Genomic DNA, 236 nt, shown 5'->3' with positions numbered 1-236 from the left:
ATAAAATCTTGTAGTAGTTGAGCCAGAATAAAAGAGAACGAATGTAATCGCTCGTCTACGCACACGTACATACATACACACACACACACACACACACACACAAACTATGTTTCAAAATTTACTGCCAGTAACTGAAAATCTATAAAACACGTGACACAAACTATAGATTTTCAGTACTACAGTAAATTTTGGAATAGCCTAAATATATATATATATGCCCGTATTTTCAGAACGCG

This window comes from Atta colombica, unplaced genomic scaffold (genome assembly GCF_001594045.1).
Source record: "Atta colombica isolate Treedump-2 unplaced genomic scaffold, Acol1.0 scaffold83, whole genome shotgun sequence".
In the NCBI taxonomy this organism is placed as follows: domain Eukaryota; kingdom Metazoa; phylum Arthropoda; class Insecta; order Hymenoptera; family Formicidae; genus Atta; species Atta colombica.
The sequence above is the reverse complement of the archived record's forward strand: the minus strand, read 5'-3'. Positions refer to the sequence as shown.